Consider the following 18,457-nt stretch of genomic DNA (forward strand, 5'->3'; position numbering starts at 1 on the left):
CGACGCGCCGAGGAGCATCCACCGGTGGGTTTCCAGCCACCTAAAGACCACAGAGACGCCGACGACTCGACGCCCTTGCTGGGCCACAGTTCTTCATCATCTCTTTGCGGTCCAGAACTATCGTCACTGAGGTGCCTCGCACGCCTCTTCCTTGCAGGATGCCAACGCTCTGTCGTCGACGAGCACCGCTAGGAACGAAGCTGCCACTTCACGGCCGTAGTTCAACCTGTTCACCGTCGGACGTTCAACGACCCGTGACTCCCGCCTTATAGGGAGGGCACTCAAGAAGGATCGGTCGACGCATCGTCGGAGAACTCTACTCGACCAGGTACATTGGGGGGGTAAACCCTCAATAGGAGGAAGTAAGACTATCGAACATATGGACTGGGCTTGTGCTATATATCTTTATTTACATGTTGCCCAGGTGGGGGGGGGGGATCTCCACCCTGAACTGTGCCTAGTGGTAGGGGTCAGTATTCTGCCTATTGTTCCAACCATCTTACGTTCCTGCCTATCTCTATTGCTGGTTTCCTCGTTATTAATCTGTGTGACATTTTAACCGTACAGTTGATGCACTTTAATGAGATTCGATAACATTAGTGGTACCACTTTAGAATTGTATATATTTATCATTATAGACTTCCGAGTACAAAGTGCGTTATTGTGATCGTGTACATACCCTTGAATATTAAGTATATAAAGACTGTGTTTTCAGTAATACAGTGTGTGGACATTCCTTTGTGGGGGTTCGGGGACTACACTGTACTTAAGAACCAGCCTGCATCACCTCCTGAGAAGCTAGGCCTTGATTGCTCGACCACGTACCAATAATAGAGAATCTTGGCTGGGGTCCTCTGTGCCTCTCCTCTACCATATAGAGAGCGGAAGTACAGACACCCCCCCCTACCAGTCTTTACAATAACCTCTTCACACAACCTCTGTTCAAGATCCTTGACGCACTGGGCATCGCATACACCAACTATGCTGACGACACTCAGGTGCTCATCACCCTCTCAGGGGACTATCTTGCTGACCTGAACACCCTCAACTCCATCTACTCCACAATCCAATCCCGGATGGCAAATAACTGGCTATGCCTAAACAGTGAGAAGACCGAACTTCTGCTAATTGGGTCCCTGTGCACACTGGGTAAACTGGGTGATCAATATTGCTCCTTTACAGTGGATAACATCCCTATCGTTGTAGCCAAAACCATAAAAAATTCTGGGCGCCTATATTGAACCTGATCTATCCATGAACAGACAGGTCAACGCAGCCTCCACCTCAGCCTACCACTCTAAACTTCTCACCGCAGCTAGACCTTTCCTTACCTAATTGCCTCACCATTGCTAGGGCGATTATAGGGTCAGGATTTGACTACTGTAATGCCCTCCTTTGCTGGCACCGCCCAAAAGAATCTGACCAAACTACAACTTGTACAGAACAATGCCTTCAGGGCTGCAACTGGCATCTCCCGACGAGAGCACCTCTGAGGTCAGGAGGAAAGTCCACTGGCTCCATGTGAAGGAAAGAATTACCTTCAAGACTCTAGCATTGACGCACAAATGCCTTCACAGCCTTGCCCCACCCTATCTAGCTCAAAGATACTCCCTCCACACCTCCTCCAGACCTACCAGAGCTACCTATACCAACAGAATTACTGTGCTTCCCCCCGCAGAGTGCGGGTGGGCGGTGCCAGCTTCCCCAACATGGCAGCCACCTACTGGAACTCCCTTCCCCCCTTCATTAGGATGATTGACTCCCATGCAACCTTCAGGAAAGCTATCAAAACTAGGCTCTTTGTTTGACAATGCATGTATGAAATGTGCGGTTTATGCTCTTTACACTCATGTATGCCTTCTGCTGTTTTCTGTTAATCTTGTAACTAACATTGCTCTCTGTACCAAGCTTTCTATGCTGAGGCCGCATTCGTGTAACCTTGAATCAAGCCTTCTTATGTTGTCTCATAGCGTCTCGATGCCTGCGGGCAGCAGTGCGCTCTACAAATTCAAATAAATAAGAGGGCAATAAAACCCTACTTCCAAAGGCCAACCCTGAAAAGAAAAAGCCCCCCCCTCCTCTGCTCCTCATCATATTTAGATTATGTATTAATCCAGGGACTGCATGTTAATACACACCAGATAACACTTTGTATGTTTAAGTGGTCAGGTTGGGGCGCCTATCAGGATGGTCTCACAGTCTTGATTTCAGTGGGCAGGATACAAAAGGTAGCCCTGTGACATTGTCACACAAGGAAGCGCTAAAGAAGTCCTCAGGTGACCCAACAAGTCCCACAAAAGTGGCGGTCCTGCACCTTGGAGTTCACTCCTCGAAATGTGCCTCAAAATGTGCTTATAAAGAGGACTCTGGGAACGCACAACAGTTTCTCTCAACTGCAAGGGTAAAGGCTCTGTTTTTTTCTTTACTACTCAGTGTCCATCGAAGTGCACTCTCAGGCTTAGGGCAAGAACACGTTCAGCCATTTTTATAATCTTTCCTTTTTAAAAACCAAGTCTTGGCATTTATTCTAACATCATAAACATTTGAGCACATTTTTGACGTGAAACATGAAAGTAATCATGCAGTCATTCATTTCATACTCTAATCCATTTTTCCACATGTGCAGTAATAAAGATTTTATTTCCCTAAAGTGTGCAAAGGATTTTATTTTATATAAATGACTGCTAATTTTTAGGTGTGGTTACCAAAAGCTCTAGGGGGAAGAAATCCTCCCTGATGATGGAACACAAAACCAATCTTTCTACAGCTGGTCACTCACACATAGCACCACCACCACCACCACCACCACCACCACCACCACCATCACCATCACCATCATCACCACTAGTCCTTGGTAAGAACCAGGTAATCACAACAAAATACACAACCATGAACTCCACACGCTTTTAAAAAGCACCAGTGTGGGAAATTACTATTTTGGTTATCACAAACAAAAACGCATACTACCACGTGAGAACAGAAACTATCAGCCTTATTGAGGATCAGAGGCTTGATACCGCCAGCCTTTCAAAAATCTTAGGGGAGGAGGACAATCTTTAATATGTGCAATTGAACTAAGGCTTTTGTACGTAATCATTACCATTGCTGCTTAACACAAAGTGACTGTAAAGAGACTCCCTGTAGCATGGAGGCCTTTGCCAAAAGCCACCAAAAGGCAGTGTGATCAAATGGACACCAGAAGGAGGAACCATAAGAACACTAAGGAGGCAGCAGATCCGGACCAAGGTAGCAGCTTGTGAATGCCTAAACCAACTAGTGTAGTGCAAAAACAAAAAGTGTATGACAACTATAAGAAGGCAAGCGGCATGGGTACAGAATGTGTACACTAGCTTGCATGTTGACGTAGGTTAAACACAGGTTTAACTGTTAAAAAACAGCACCGCCCCCGTGTACACGTAATGACCATGGACTGCAGGAGAGATGTGTCCTGCTAAAACATTCCAGAGTTTTGTTTATTATTGCGATTTAGTTTACAGATAACCTTACACAACAGTCAACATAAATCACATTCATCAAAAATAAATTCATACATCTCTCATAGCAATTTCATCCAATTCAAGTACAACATTTAAGATATACAGATAGATTACCAAACCTTCAACAGAACATTGCGTACTTACAATAGGACGAATAAGAACCCAAAGCTTCCAAGGTCAGTCTCCAATCGTCCCTGAATAATTTAGATTTTACCACTTTGGGATTACCCAACAATTCCAACTCTGTTGACCCAATTTTGTCTAGCAGATCACCCATCAAACCTCTGAATGAAGTAACAGATTTAAAAGAACATTGTGCCAGGATCCGATGAAAATCCATAAATAAGGATTTGTGTGGAGGAGACACAGACGTATGGAAGATACAGAGCGGTTTCCAGTGAAATCTGGCATTAAGTGAGACCAAGTTCCACTTGTGGCGAATAATTGCATTGGGGATAGAACTTGACAACCCCAACACATTTTTCCAAAACATGCCCTGCATGGAATCCAGGCATGGGCTGAGTCACAGATGCAATATCTAAACCATACAGTATCACTGGCTCGATCTTTCCCAGAGAGTATTTTATTGCCGGGAACAGGAAAAACAGCATAGTTTCCGAAAGATCCTCTTCATGTGGGACTGTAAGGGCACCATTTTGTTTTCCAGCATGATAATCCACTCCTTAATGGATGAAAAATGTGTTAAATTGTAGCCCAAGTAGCAGAGTGAAACCACCTGCTCAACTCTTTCAGCCCCTATGGTCCACCACATAGTTTTAAACTTCCTGTTGGGCGGGAAAACCACCACCTTAGATTTTGATCCTTTTGCTAGAAGATTATTTTTAGGATATACTGGTGAAAGATATTCAATTTCAATTAGAGCCCCCACTGAGTCTTATAGAAAATAATGATGACGTCCGCGAAGGCCACCCAGTGAAGTTTCAAATAGCATAATTTTACCGGGATCAGCTCATAATTCGCCCATAAATCCTCAATATCCCTTAGAGAATGAAAAGTGTTGCGGCGAGAATACACCCTTTTGTATATAATATTCAGCCTGATAGACAGTGATGGCGCCCGCCTAGGTTTCTTGAATATAAACTCCGTTTGGTGTTAACAGCAAGTGCTGCAACCTTGGGTCTCTTCAGAGGCTGTCCTGGGCCATGTTAAATGTAGAACCAATTTGGGATAGTCCCAGAGTTGCGCTCTTCCTTAGGATAAAGAGATCAAATTCCTGGAGATAGTCAGAAATTTTTTTTATGGTTTTTTATATTCATAAACAAAAACAACAAGAAATTGTTACCACATGAACAAATAAACAGTGTATCACAGTATAGTTATAATTACTGTCTGCTGCTCTATTTTCCATTTGACTTTTGGTGACACCGTGTCCTTATAGTTTGATAGATTTATATGAGTTTCAGTTCTCCTGGTAGATTAGAGGTCTTGGTTCCAAAACTCTACTTGTGAACCTGAGTGGGGAAACACGTGTTGAGGTAAAGGAACTAAGACTCCCAAAATCTAAACACAGGAGATTTGTAATACAACCACAATCACCCAATCAGAAGGACCTAGAATGACGAATATCTGAGACCTCCCACAAGAGACTCGGCATCAAGATTTCCAAATAAAAAAAAAAAAATGGAGCCTAGTAATTAACTCAAATCAATGTAATCACGAAGACTCCAAAAGTGACAAGACCTGGCAACTCAAACTTGTAGAGGTTTGGAACCAAGACCTCTAATCTACCAGGAGAACTGAAACTCATGTAAATCTATCAAACTATAAGGACACAAAGTGTCACCAAAAGTCAAATGGAAAATAGAGCAACAGACAGATAGTGATTATAAGTATACTGTGAGACACTGTTTATTTGTTCATGTTGTAACAATGTCTTGTTCTTTTTGTTTATGAATATAAAAACCATAAAAACATTTTCTGACTATCTCCAGGAATTTGATCTCTTTATCCTAAGGAAGAGCGCAACTCTGGGACTATCATAATTTGAGACTACACCCTTGTCTAAGCCCCAAGTTGGTAGAAATTAGCCTACATACTGCACCTTCCTTATTAAGGCAAATCCTCAGCATGGAATTTGTAAGCAACAAAGGAATCAACTGCACCAATTTTCTGGGTACCTGTAGTTCCAACAGTTTATCCCATAACCACTGTCGGTTTACACAATCGAAAGCAGAGGACAAATCTAGGGAGGCCAGATAAATACCCCCCCCTTTGTATCTCTTCACCGTCTGCAGAAGATGTTTCAATACAGTGACATTGGGGGACGTGCCCATCTGTCAACGAAATCCCACCTGAAAACAAGCAGACAATATCATTTTTACTCAGGAAGGTGTTGAGGTCTCTTAATTACACGATCGAAAAGACCTTACTAGACTAGTCGATCAGGGAAATGGGTCTATAATTCCCCGGATCACTAGGATCACCCTTTTTAAAAATCGTGTTAATAATGGACTCAGCCCAAGAAGCAGGAAATTTAGGAGAAGCATAAACTGCATCAAAATGAGATTTGGGGAAAAAAAGAAAAAAAAAAAAAGAGCCCTAGCAACACAATCCTTTTTTAATAAGAAAAGTGGAATCCCGTCAGGGCCCAGCCCGTGGATGGTTTAAGTTTGTTAATGGGCCAAATTATATCCTACATTTCCCAAAGACACAAAACATCGGTGGGCGAATTATCTAACCAGTTCGAAGTGTGGCAAGAATCCACAGAGATGTTACATTTCTTAGAATAGGACACCCAAGTATCCTCTGGAATAACATTCCCCATATCACAAACCCCTGCCTAAGACTTCTTATTAATAAGAGACGAAAAGTCTCTGGAATTAGCGTTTAAGAGTCCTCAGCACAGCTTGGTTGTCTCTCAGCATGAGATCGTACCTCAGAGAGTTAACCAAATTTTTATGTTGCCATTCCTGCTTCTTGAGTGTAAGCAACTTGATGTTTAGCTCCCTTTTTTCAGCAACCTAATGGCACGATATTTGAGGGTTTTTTATTTTAGAATTAAAATAGTGAGGATATTTTTTTGTGCAAGATTCCGAATCAAAAGAGATCTTTTGAATAAACTCAATAATACATGTGTCCAAAGGTGTATCAACTAATCAGGAGGTACTCTTACCAAACGATCAATCTTCCACCTTAGGAAACCAATCTTCCTGGAATAAATACCTTGTAAGTGTCCCAACAGCAAGTTAGACCATGCATATCCGATTTCACCGGAACCAGCATGGGACAGACATTGTGGATTTGAACAAATAAATTCAACTGAAAATATATTATCAAATGATCACGGGCACCGGGATCATGGAAACCCCATCTCACTACAATGGGGTTTATTTACTAGAAGTGGAAAAAGTAATCTATACATTAATCCAGGTTGCCCCTGTGCCAAGTGTAAATCGATTGACCATCTGTTGGCTTAACCTCCAGCTGGTGCAAGTCCCAATTGGCCATAAAAGTGTCCCAGACCATCCCCCTCATCAGATTCATAGAATAAAGGGGAGAGCAAGAAAGTAAATTATAATCATGACCATCAGCAAAATTAGCATTAAAATCTCCCCCCGGTGATCGGAGCATGCCGATGACCCTCTATCAGCCAAGAATCAAACAGATCAGACAAACGTTTTTATGTTTGTAAAGTGAAAACAAAGAGAATAGGGAAAATAGAGGCTCCGCCTCTGTGTGGGCAAGGGTTCTGCATGGTAGGGAACAGGTCACTACTAGATCGATATGATGTCTTATAGCGAATGTGGCATTTACTTGCAAACAAAAGGAATGCTCAGCACACCCAGGTCAAAAAAGTGTTTTTAATTCTTCCCCAGGTCGGACATGGAGGCCCCACCATATCTGATGGACAATGCGATTTTTAAGATGCACTCAAACCACAGGTCCTGAAGAAGATGACTACACTTACCTTGTCATCGAAATCGGTTGACCCCTCCACTGTATGATATCCCTGAAGGGAATTGGGGATACAGTATATGCTCATTAAAACCTCACTGTCGGTAGTACCGACACCTAATTGGTGGTATTTACTTTATCTGGTGAGAACTGAGGAAAAGTAGAACCTACGGGTTACCGGCATAAGAACAGCATTCGGTCCCGATAAAACTGAATTGTTATGACAGTTTACCAAAAGACTGAATTGTTATGACAGTTTACCAAAAGACTAACAACCTTGTTTCAAAATAATTATTTTGAAATCTTTTTATGTTTGTTGAACCATAACATACCAACTTATATATACAGTATGCACACATTTCTTTGGGGGCTGGGGGGGAAATAAAGAGAAACGCTAGAAGGAAACGCTTACTCCTCGAAATTTTCATGCAAGAAATATAGACTTGGTTCAACAACTCCTGTTTCTGAATACGCTGCAATACTATACATTGTAGAGGCAGGGATAGATGTTCTCTGCTCTTTCATATTAGATAGGCAGCGCACCAGCTCTGACCTAGGGACAGCATTACCCTATAGGGATAGGGTGCGCTTCTGCCTAGGGACAGTGCAAGCATATACATTAAGTGTCTGCTGTTGAAATACTGGTGATACAAATAAGAAGTATGCTCTACGATTGTTTGTGTGTGATATAATGCATTGAATACCTAACAATAGGGCCAATATCCCTCCAAGGTGGTTTTTTACCCTAATCAGGTTCCCTGATGGTTGTTGGAGGTGATTTATTCCAAAAATACTGTGTAGGAGATTTTAAAATACGAGATTGTACAAGCTTGGATTGTTGGCTTGGTAGAAGCCAGGCCAATGGCTGTGAGGCAATGTTTTTGTTCTTGATTGAAGTTTAATTAATTAAACCTTGAATGGCAATTTCAACCTCAACAACAAATCGTCTATTGCTGCTGGGGCTCAGGGGAGAGCCCCAGGACAAGGACTTGCACTGACCCTCCTTAGGCATGTCCAAGTTATCTCCCCCGCCCCACAAGGATCCCTCTTGCGGCCCTATCAGGGCCTGATGTTCAATAGTCAACTCGGCAATCGGCTTGTCCAACATATTCACCTCGGGTGGTCTGCACCCTCCACTCCTTACCCGAACTGTCAAGCTCGAGACCGGTGACTTGGCCAACTTGCATCCAGAAAGGAGTTCCAGATCAGTAATCTCCTTCACAATCCCCCCTATTTTCTGTAGGCCTATTCAATAACAAGTCAGCCCGTGGATTATACGGAGGGACACCACCTGTATTCATCCTCCCGCAGCTCATGACCCACGTTGTGAGCCCTACCAGGGAGACCAACCTCTTTCCACAACAAAAGTAATAAGTGAACGTGGCGTGATCCAAACGTGAACGAATCAGCAGACAATTTCTGACAACGTAGATTAGGGGGTGCAGAATGAGGACAGATCAATGTAAGGGCATGTGCGTTTGGGGGTGGAAGCTGGGCGAGCTCATGAAAAACAAACCTGCTTCCCCACAGGAGAAGTGTTTTCTATCCCAAAAATAGAGCGCAAAGTTTCAGACAGGATGCTTCTTATAGATGGTTAATCCAATGTATTTTGAAGTATGGGTATAACAAGAGTCAAACTGGCCCCCTTCCTACCATGCCCCGCTGTGGTATAAGGGGGATTCGACTGAATTGGGCAAAGAATCTCGTTCAAAGTTGGAACCTGTACCAGAGAAATTGTTTCCGTCCTTTAATCCATATTGAGGTCCAGTTGCAAAGTGCTCTGTCCCTCGTCCCACACAAAAACGGAGTCCTGGGGATTTTCACCCACACTAGTTGCTTCTGCGACTTGTATATCCAAATCCATTTAAGGAGTATTAGGGGAGAAGAGGATGCCTCTGTCCTCTCCAGATGAGGCACCACTCCCGACCTCAAAATACGCTTTGACATAACGTAGGTAATACACCAATATTGCTCCTTTCCCAGAAATAGGAAAAGTAAAAGTCGAACTTCAAATGACAATCAAATATGAGCCCGAGAGCGCTGACTCAACGGACCCTGACCCTGCAGTCATCAGCGCTCTAAGATTGAATACCGTCCAGCAGTATTGACTCTCACAGATGCAATTCGTCCGAGAGCTGAATTAAAGGCTCAAAGTCCACTCAAGGCCCGCAGTCGTCAGGTCTCTAGGCGTGAAACATGGAGCGACACAGTCAATGAAGTCACAGAGCTTACTGCAAAAAAGTGATTTCCTGATATTACTTCCCAGAGATTCCTGGACAGATTAATAAGAAGTCGAGGCAACGCAATGCACAGAGTGCATGGACTGCACAGACTGCCAGTCGCACGCAACTCCATGGAGAACTGAAAGATATAGGTAAGACACGCTGACAGAGCAGGATCTTGATGGGCACAACGCTTTATTAAAAATTGCAGTTCTAACTATACGCATTACTTTGCAGGCGATGGCGACATCCAGATGGACATGCAGTTCCCTTAAGAATTCCAGTACATTCAGGTTGGAAGTCAAAGGTTTCCCAATCCTGCACCTACGCGATATAGAGCACAACCGAATTCACAAGTAAAGGAAGCTCACTGACAGATGACTGCAACAACACAGAGCAACACATTACCCAACTCCCAGACCTCATTCCATATCTATTAGGCTATATGGCCCTGCATGCTTTTATAATTATAGGCACCTGCACCACTTACAAACAGTCCTTATTTTCATAAATACTTCCACAGATGGCACAGTCAATCAGAGTTATACGGTATATCAGTGGTACACTGTTCCAGACGTGTTAATATAGCACAAGATTTGTTTTCTAGTTTTCTCCTTTTGGATTCGAATCTAGAACATATCTTTTTCCTGTCCCTCACGGCAGGGTCCAGGCTGGTTAGTGCTTGCTTGCAGCCTAGATTAGCCTAGTCTGCTTGGTATCAACAGGCATTTAGAGCTACTTTTGGCACTGCCAGGCGATCTGGAACCAGGCAAATTAAATGTGCGTTTGGAAATGTGTGTAAAAAAGCATGGTGCAAACTTAGAAGACATTTAAAGCATAATGGGCTATACGCAAGGGACACAAAATTATAGTTTGCACTTATGTGAAAATTGGATTTCCAGCAAACTATGTACAAGCACATTCTTCCCAGAGATTGCTCCTGCGTACCGGATACTGCACAGGTGATTGTAGCCCTTTCTCATTAAATCGTGATTAGGCAGGTGCCTAACCAACTAAAGAGTCATGGCTCTAGTGAAAAAAAAACAACTCAAAACGGACCGGATATCTTCCACCCAATCATCAATTTCCCAATAAAGGCTAAAATCATGGAAAAGATGGCCACAAATCGACTCCAGGTTAACAGAAAGGCTAATGCCCTCCTTCAGGACAACCAGCTAGGTTTCAGACTATCCAAACATACTAAAACCACTCTTCTTAACATCAAAGAGGAATCATCAAAGTCCTTGATTGCAATCAATCTGATGTACGAGTGCTTCGGGGCCTCACAGCGGCATACGACCAGTTTACACACAACACTCCCTAGAATGAATAGAACTTACAAAAGGGAATCTTTGGGCTAGCTCCATCATGGCTTAAATCATTCATTAAAGACAGATGGTACTCTGTCTCACTGGAACCCCTACCCTATACCCAATCTTGCAGAGACACCCATAGATCATCCCCATGACTTTTGATGTCAGTTTATGGCCTCTAGCAACCATCATGAAATCATTCGAGACACCTTTCCAACTGTATGCCGATGACTCCAAACTACTGATCCAGATAGGAGTACCCGTAATCCCTCCTCCCCACCCTCCACACCACCAAAATCTCAATTTTCATTAACAAATCCAGGGTCTGGATGGTCATCTGCAACCCCTGCCTAAAGGGAAGCAAATGGAGATCCTCATATGCAGAGTGACAACAAAATGACCATAAATAAAGGTTTGAGATGCACAAGCTCCAAGCAGTTCCTGTCTATTGGGCATCACCCAATGAGAAGGGAGAGTGGGGTAATAGTAGCAAGTACTATATTGTGCCACTAGGAGTCACAATGCTCTAGTGTGCACATTCCTAAACGCACAGAGTTAATGTCAAATAGGTATATTTTGTTATGGCACTAGTGGGCCTTGTCTGGGTGACATATCAAGCTAACAAAGCTTTTCTATGCCACAAGCAGGAGCCCCCAACTCCAAATCATTTGAATCTCTTTACTAAACCTTCCATTCACATGGCCTGTTCAATGGGCTCTCCGTCAATGCAGGTAAATGCAAAATTCAGGTACGATGACTCAGAAATTACCTTTTGCCCATACATCCAAACCATCAAGAAAAATATCCACCTTGATTTACACAGCCTGGATAGCTATGAAGAACCTTTTAGATATATGCACTTGCAAGTATTGTATATTATGGCATCACTTCACTTCTAGTGATTTTATTCTATCCCATTTTTAAAATCTGGCAATATTTTAAGTATGAATTATTTTCTTTCGTTACGCCCATGTAAAAGATGTATTCATTAGGCAATATGACCCAAGGAGCGGGGGGCAATACTGATCGGGTAATGCCCCTGGTGCTCCGTTCGAGACCTTGCTTCGCTCGGGCTGCTAACTATGGCACCGGGGGCATTACCCAACTGGTAATGCCCCCCCCTCGGGTCATCTTGCCATTAGGATCCCAGCATGTTGTACCAGGTTACTAATACTAACTGCACTTTTTCTTGAGTCAAAAAACGGCTCTGCGGCCGTTTCCGAACTCGAAAAAAAAAAAAACGCAAAGAAAATACCCACCGGTAGTCCCTTCTCCCTTTCCATGGCGACCACTGAATGTTATGTAAAAAAATAAACAAAATGGCCACCCTGGAAAAAGGGAGAAGGGACTATCTGTAGTCCCTTCTCACTTTTCATGGTGGCTGGTGGCGACGGAACCCAGAGCTGCAGCAGCGATTCCGAGCCTCGTCGTTCTGGTAAGGCCTGGGCGAGGGCCAATGAGGTAGGTTTTTTCATGTCCCTCGCCGGGTACTAATGCATTGTATGTGTATGTGTTGTGTACCTAATGAGCTGAAGGTATTGCTTACATTGCCAATACTGCAGATTTCTCTAAAATAATACCCGCAGATCATTCAATAAACTTGAAATATTTTTCACCAGAATGAGAAAATGTTCAGGCATTCACCCACCATATGCAACAAGGACCCACTCTGCCCACATGCCCTCCAACAACCATCCTCCAAAGATAAAACTATCTTTGCTCAGGTCGGAAACCAGTATGCTCTAAAAGACAATAAGATATCCATCATGTATTCAGGTCATTTTGACCAAACGCCCGGCCTTCCAAAACTTCTGGAATTTTATCAGACTGTACACCCCTCTTAAACTATTTCCAGAGCTGCCCATGTTAGCCTACAAGAGAAGTAAGAACCTTAGAGACTCACTTGTTAAGGCAGAAAGGAACAAAAGGCCTACACAGACAGTATTACACAGACATAAAACAGTGACTTTCCCCATGCCTAAATCGTCAGCATTGTTTCAATGTAATCAACGTGACAATATACGTCACCCTCTGGCAAAAAGATTAAACTCCGACACTTCGCTACATGCTAATCTAAAAATGCGATTTATGCACTGAAATGCCCTTGTGGAATCTTCTATGTTGGACAGACGATCATAGGATTGATGGACAGAGCATAAGTCCAACATTAGAACAGCGAATGCGAAGTCACCTGTGTATAGACATTTTAAGGAGGCCAGACAAACTGTGGCCCAGATGAGGTATGTGATATTAGAAGTGATCCACCCATTACCTAGAGGAGGTGACCTCATGAAAAAAAAAAAATAATAATAAAGAAAAAAAACGTACTCAGAGGGAGCTATATTGGATCCATAGCTTGGATTCCATTAACCCGCTAGGAATGATGGAAGAATACTACCTAGAGCCTTGTATCTGGAAGATTCACAGATAAGAATACTTTGGTTACACGCTATCTATGACAACCCAGGGGTAAACATACCATAACAAGTCAATTACGAGATTGGTTAATGATGAGACATACCCATTTATATGGGATTTGGTTTACGACTGAGATTCTAGGTCGCTGTATCTATAAGGATTAAATACCCCAATTACATAATTTTATGTCAATGATACAATAACACACAGAACACACACCCACTATGAAGACTCAGGGGTTAGCATACCCTAGCGAGCCAATTTTGAGATCAGTTAATGATGAGATATACCAATTTACATGGGATTCGGTTAATGACTAAGATTCTGTTTCTGTACTTAAATGGATGTGATACCCCAATTGCATGATTTTATGTCAATGATACTAAGACCGAAATGTGTTATATGGATATGTAAATAACATGCTGTAACACCCATAAGCCTTATCCAATCAAATTGGTGACAGGGTTACTTTCACTTAATCCATCTTAATACTTAGTGAAGTATGGTGTACTTCCTTATTCATTAATCCTTGTCATTCTGATTTTTTACACACATAACATACCTTTGTATGTCTTCACCGATAAGCATTTTTCATTTATTTGCCTCTCGCGATGAAATTGCCGGCAATAACAAATTGTGTTGTATTCCACACATTACAACGAGATCGAGGAAAGCATACACTCGTGAACATTATTCGCCAGATCTTGTCAGCTACAGAACATTGACACAACAATTAACAATGTAATTTCATTACATGACTTGGATACAACACTAGCTACGTCATGATGTAGTCGCGCTAGATGGGATTAACATTCTTAGTTGCTAAGAACGCAGACAACACTGCCCACAGTTTACATACTGGCAAAGGTCCCTCACGTATCATACTACGAAATATGAGTGAGCCTCCCCATTTACTGCAATAACACGCACACCGTTTCCCATAGCTGGCCGCTTGATAATTACCAATATATTTCTCTGATCACCATTGTGTGGATCCGCATACCCAAGACAGTTCATTACGATACACGAGCTACTCGCTTTTGAAGACAGACCGCTTACTCTGCGGTGAGTAACACTGAGCCTTTTGTTGAAGTAGTTCTTTTTACTTTATGTGGTAATAGACTATAACTGAGTCATTCTTTACACTCGACAGTATGGAAGACTGGTTGTTACTAAGAGGATGATTTGGATACTTCAGCCCTTTTTCCTTTGATTGGACAGTCGCACACTAGGTTAAGAGATGCCAGAGTATAGTTTTTGCAGGTTGTGCGAGTGGTTTTTTCTTTACTACGGATGAGCATTGACTAATTGGAGATTGTCTAAATCGTTGCAGTCACAAAGACCTATGGTAGAGCACACATATGAGGATATTACCCCAGGACACCTCACTACATCCACTGGCCGAAAATCTTCCAAGACAAAAGGTGATTTAACAGGCTTTGGATTACCTTTTTTTCATGTACGGTATTACTGAATAATGGTATAAGCCTATAGCACATTATTTTTCCCTTCTTTTGAAACACAATTCTGGAATTCTGTACATAAGGAACTCCTGATGAAGAGTGGCTTCGCTCCAAATGCTTTGGGTACCACATGAAAAGAAAGTTTTCTATGAAAGTTGTTTGTTTGCATTTTCTAATGAAGGACAATCATCAGAATTGTGAATTTTGAATTTTTAAAAATTGTTTATCTAAAAAATGAGAATTATCTTTGAACCCTAGACATAACAGTTTGGCTGTATTTCGTCCAGAGACAGTGTGCAGAGGACGGGAGTTCCCACACCTTGGGAACTTTCCACTTTTTGCTTTGCATACAATTACGGCCAATGTGCTAGGGTCGTTACTTCTCCCCTGCACCTCTAACACAAATATTTATTTCTAACATTCTATATGTTATGCACAAGGGAGTGCGGGGTTTACAAAATTGCCACTTCCAATACTTCTTGCCAAGCATCACGGTCCTAGTTTAATTGTGCATCATTTTGCCAATTGGGCTTTAAGGGTGAATAGCAAATCTGAAAGATCTAAAAACAGACAGTTGGCTGCAGCGATAGACGTCCTGCCATTAACAAATTAACATAACAAGATTTTGAAATGAGATACAATAGCCCCTTTCTGTTACAAAATGTAGGTACATGCTATTCAAGCAGATAATTGGAAATGGTTTGCAAAAATCTCATTTCGGTAGGTCAAATTTTAATGACATCTTGTGACAGAATGGTCAGTCAGGCCAGTGAGAGCAGGATAGCCTGAGCTTTTTTGAGAAATGTATATAAAATGATTATAAACAAAACCTACCTTTCATAAATGTTCCATGCAAAAATGATAGTGCACTCACGTTCCTTTGAAAGGGCCCGGGGCTTGATTGTGTTGGGAGGGTGAATAAGGGGGGGGGGGGGCGGGGGGGGGAGAGAACAGGTACACTTTCCATCCTGGGGTGGGGAGCCTACCAAGGCGTATGCCAGAGCCGATCATACCCCAGAGGTGGGGCAAGGGAGTTGGGAGGGCCCCAGTCCTTGAACCCCACCCCCTTCATGGGCCTAGAGTATGGACACAGGTACCAATGATGATCACCTAATACGGTGCACCCTCAACTCTTTGTCTTGCAGGACTACATAAACCATAATTCAACACAGCATCTGGAGAGCCCATCAGACCACAGAATAATGCAGATGAATCAGAAATGTGCTCTGGCGCCAGTCAAACACAGTGCAAGGAGTGGAAACTGAATCTGGATTGTTCTGTTGCCTTGATTGCTTGCTGAAGCATCTGCTGCCGCAGAGATCTCAGCTGGGTAAACAAATTGCAGATTTAGGGGGTCTTGGTTCAGTAACTGTGTGTACTGATGCACACGGAATATTGGTCTCCGTCTCCGGCGCTGCTTGTGGAAGGCCCGCAGTGCTTGGTTGGCACTGGCAGGTTGGAGAGCAGTGCCACTAATGGAGGAGTCGGTGGTCGCGGTGGTGCCAGGATGTGGCCTGCGAAGATCAGACAAAGTGGATGTAGTGTCTTCGGCAGGTGCAGGGACTTTGCAGCAGTGGGCAGCATGCACCCAGGACGTCGAACCGGAACACTTCAATGCAGTGTACGTCATCAGCAGTATCTGGTCCAGTCCACGCCACATGGGCTAGAGTGCAGACTTCCGCTGGTAAACCTTCACAAGGATCCAAATGACCGGCTTCAGAGGGTGGCAGGGCTCATTCGCCAGTTCAAGTAGGGCAACTTTGACCTGGGCACTGAGAGAGCAAACTGTTTTTACCAATGTGCAACAATACTGGAGTATAGTTTCATCTTCTAGGTAAAGAATTAGGAGGTGTTGGGCTGCAGTTCCTACCATCATGGGATACCCCGTAAGGATTTCATGGACAGAAAGACCATGCTTGCGCTGGAGGTTATTGGCGAACAGCACTATGGGCAGGGCTTGGCCAATTTAGACCGGTTTCCTGACACACCTTGGACAGCCTGAGCTTAAGGTTGCAGTTTTGGCATGCTATGAAACTGCTCGACTGGGAGTGGTAAGCACAATGAAACTGCTGTGAAATTCCTAGTGTCTGGCACACTTCCTTAATAATTTGGCCAGAAAAGTGGGTCCCTTGTTACTGTCTAGAACAAGGGTAAGCCCAATCAGCATCCGCCCTCCTGCAGGAATAGGCCTCAACCCACCCAGTCAACAATCACAAGCCAATACCAAGACATCATGCATGTGGGAAGCTGCATGAAATCTGTATGCACGTTTAAGCAGGGACCCGCCGGTACTGGACGAGCAGACAGCTTTGCTCTAACCACTTGCTCAACATTGTGAGTTAAACATGTGGCGGATCTTTGACAATAATCGTGTGCTATTGATGCAAAACCAGGGGCAATCCATCCTCAGTGCACTAAAGCATCATGGCATTTTTACCTGAATGATACTGTGGGAACCTGGGGCCAGGAGTGGGAGGAGTACCTTCATTGCCACCAGGCGGCCATCTAGGGAATACCAAAGGGAATCCAATCCCAATTTACGTAACTGCTGAGTCCAGTTCACCTTTTCTGCTTGTGGAGATTGGTCTTGGAGTGTGGCAAGGCTGTAAAGGGAGGCAATCAGAGACTGTTGGACTACAATCATGAGTATCATTAGGAGCCAGTTTAAGGCCACCGAACGAGCTAAATGATCTGCTAGGGTATTTCCTTGGGCAGTAAAGTACAGAGGGTTTGTGTCCCTTGCATTTAGCAAAGACCAGAGCTAGGGTCATGGGCCGGTAAATCCCAAGCGAACCAAAACTCCTTCTCCTAGGAATCGAAGAGGAAGGAGAAATTACCCGTTTTGAAAAATTCCTACTCTCAACGACCACAGGGCTTGCCAAAAGGAACATCGCTCAATTATCGGGATCAGAGGTTACCCCTCAATATGACCAATGGATGGCGGACATAGATGCCTGCATACTAATGAAGCGCCAAGTCTATCAAGCAAGGGGATGCCCGCGCAAGGCAGACAAAATACGGCAGAAATGGTAACAGACTATGTAAAGAAAACAACAACCAAGCCAACAGACCCTGCCACACAAAATTCATAAACACGAAAAGGATCCAACCCAAGAACTGTCATAACAAGTTAAAATAAGTGTCAGTGTACCTAAACTGAATTTGGTGTCTAATCATAACGCCTCAATGTTTGTATGCACGTAAGTTATGTTTATGTATTGTAAGTCATTGTTTCGGAGTAACAATATACAATAAAATAGGTTATAAAAAAAAAAACAATGACCACAACTGATGGGAGTAGTAGCGCATGTAACCAGGCTGACACAGATTTTCCATTCAATATAGGGGTACTAGTGGAGATCACCACGCTGCTTCAATGGGACACAGAAATCGTGCAGAACACCGGAGCATACCTGGGGTTGATATAAACCGTGGCTGATCTGACACCAGGATGTGCCCTGGCATGGGGTAGGACGACAAGTTCTGCGACCTGGGCAGACTTAGCAGTGGGCATTCGAGCAGTGGGCAATCACTAAGCGTCAAGGACAGCGTAAAGTGATCATACAGAGTAACCAGAGACTAGCTCTCCTGTCCCCTGGCTATGCAGGCAAGAACCGTCCACGAAGAGT

General features: G+C 43.4%; 1 protein-coding gene across 2 annotated transcripts in view; it reads right to left on the bottom strand.

Annotated features, from left to right (window-relative positions):
- Positions 1-18,457, bottom strand: part of TUBGCP3 (tubulin gamma complex component 3) — a 1,162,672-nt gene that overhangs the window by 1,099,328 nt on the left and 44,887 nt on the right. The window lies entirely within an intron of this gene.

Source organism: Ambystoma mexicanum, chromosome 7p (genome assembly GCF_040938575.1).
Source record: "Ambystoma mexicanum isolate Mex_15411 chromosome 7p, UKY_AmexF1_1, whole genome shotgun sequence".
Lineage (NCBI taxonomy): Eukaryota > Metazoa > Chordata > Amphibia > Caudata > Ambystomatidae > Ambystoma > Ambystoma mexicanum.